At 37.5% G+C, this 2500-nt stretch overlaps 1 long non-coding RNA gene across 3 annotated transcripts in view; it reads right to left on the reverse strand.

Moving 5' to 3' along the window:
* The window catches only part of LOC128249818 (uncharacterized), a 508354-nt gene that overhangs the window by 401609 nt on the left and 104245 nt on the right, over nt 1-2500 (reverse strand). The gene's annotated exons all lie outside the window — the stretch shown is intronic.

Here is a 2500-nt window from a genome sequence, read left to right on the forward strand (position 1 = left end):
TGTGCATATGTGTATCAGTCTGAGTACGTTAATTTTGCATGCTACTGTGTGTGAGTGTATGTATCAATACGAATATGTAGGTGTATTTATATTTTTATGTATATATGTGTTTGAGTGAATGTGTGTTGTTTGCCAAATCCTTTGTCTTATAATGTTCTTTTCTTAAACAGAGCCACTCGTTTCTACTCTTAATCAAACAGCACTGGCCGTTATGAGATTCTGAACGTTATGAGACAATTCTTGACTTGAAGATATTTCCTGACAGAGTAAATTTACTCAGAGAATTGACAATATTCTTCAAGTATTTCACAAGTATTTCTACATATTTCCGTTTCCGCTACTTTTTGTGATGAGCGGGGAGGGGTGTACTTTCACGTGTCATTCAACCCTACCACCATCTTTTTCATGGAAGTCTATTTATTTTGATTTTACTCACGACACGTGACTTTTATATATCTCTATCAGTCTATCTATCTATCTATCTATCTATCTATCTATCTATCTATCTATCTATCTATGCATTTAGATATATATTTATACATACACACGCAAACACACCATGTACGCATTCACAAGCACATACGGACACACACTTATATAGATACATAGATATAGAAATATATATATAGATAGATAGAGAAATATATATATATAATAGAGTTATTAATATTTCTAAGTCTCTCTAAAGGAGACTACGGCAGCGGTACTGGAAATTAATAGTTATCGCCAAGCCAACATGGCAGTCCCAAAATTAGGACGAAAGCTGCCGTGAATTAGCTCCAAGAAGCCATCGCCTCTAGCTAGCTATGTGACACACGAAACCTGTGTCCTTTATAACCTTCGAACAGGGGAGGTCAGCAGTGTCCCCCTGCTGGTTTGGCATCTGCAGACTAGACTAGTTTCAGGGTGTTGCCCCTTGTCAATGCAGAGTAGCCAAGCCTTAGCCAGGCGGCGCTGCTGACTATCTGCTCGAAGGTTATTTATCTAATTTCAGTGGAATCTATCCACTGGTTTTCAGAAATAGAGTTATTAATATTTCTAAGTCTCTCTAAAGGAGACTACGGCAGCGGTACTGGAAATTAATAGTTATCGCCAAGCCAACATGGCAGTCCCAAAATTAGGACGAAAGCTGCCGTGAATTAGCTCCAAGAAGCCATCGCCTCTAGCTAGCTATGTGACACACGAAACCTGTGTCCTTTATAACCTTCGAACAGGGGAGGTCAGCAGTGTCCCCCTGCTGGTTTGGCATCTGCAGACTAGACTAGTTTCAGGGTGTTGCCCCTTGTCAATGCAGAGTAGCCAAGCCTTAGCCAGGCGGCGCTGCTGACTATCTGCTCGAAGGTTATTTATCTAATTTCAGTGGAATCTATCCACTGGTTTTCAGAAATAGAGTTATTAATATTTCTAAGTCTCTCTAAAGGAGACTGCCATGTTGGCTTGGCGATAACTATTAATTTCCAGTACCGCTGCCGTAGTCTCCTTTAGAGAGACTTAGAAATATTAATAACTCTATTTCTGAAAACCAGTGGATAGATTCCACTGAAATTAAATAAATAACCTTCGAGCAGATAGTCAGCAGCGCCGCCTGGCTAAGGCTTGGCTACTCTGCATTGACAAGGGGCAACACCCTGAAACTAGTCTAGTCTGCAGATGCCAAACCAGCAGGGGGACACTGCTGACCTCCCCTGTTCGAAGGTTATAAAGGACACAGGTTTCGTGTGTCACATAGCTAGCTAGAGGCGATGGCTTCTTGGAGCTAATTCACGGCAGCTTTCGTCCTAATTTTGGGACTGCCATGTTGGCTTGGCGATAACTATTAATATATATATATATATATATATATATATATGTATATATATATATATATATATATATATATATATATATATATATATATATATATATATATACCTACATGCATATACAGAGTGAGAGAGAGGGAGATAAGCAGATAGTTAGGTAGATAAAGATAGACAGATAGTTAGATAGATATCTGTAGACATCTTCATCTGCATATCTCTGTACATCTGTCTATCTGTCTATCTGTCTGCCTATCTATCTAATTATCTATCCATTATATATATATATATATATATATATATATATATATATATATATATATATATATATATATGCAGATGTTCCTCCTGATATCGCTCTCTGTCCAGAAAGGTATATACATACACATATGCAAATATCTGTGTATGTGTACGTTGTCACCTGTATGTATTTTATACCGGTGCGGAATGACAAAATCACCGTGGAGGGAGATATCATCTGTTGTATTAAATTTCATCTCAGCTACCTTTTATGCGTCCTGTAAATACTGCTTCACAGCCCATCATCCCCAGATGAAATTAAAATGAATTTAAAATATATCATATATATTATGACTTCTGTGATGTATGTTAGCGAATTGTAATTATATAGATAATGTGATGAATTTAGCAGGCCAGAGCTTTTGAAATGTGTGTACAGGTGTACTTATATTTACTGCAAA

Source organism: Octopus bimaculoides, chromosome 18 (genome assembly GCF_046866305.1).
Source record: "Octopus bimaculoides isolate indiv1 chromosome 18, ASM4686630v1, whole genome shotgun sequence".
Taxonomy (NCBI): domain Eukaryota; kingdom Metazoa; phylum Mollusca; class Cephalopoda; order Octopoda; family Octopodidae; genus Octopus; species Octopus bimaculoides.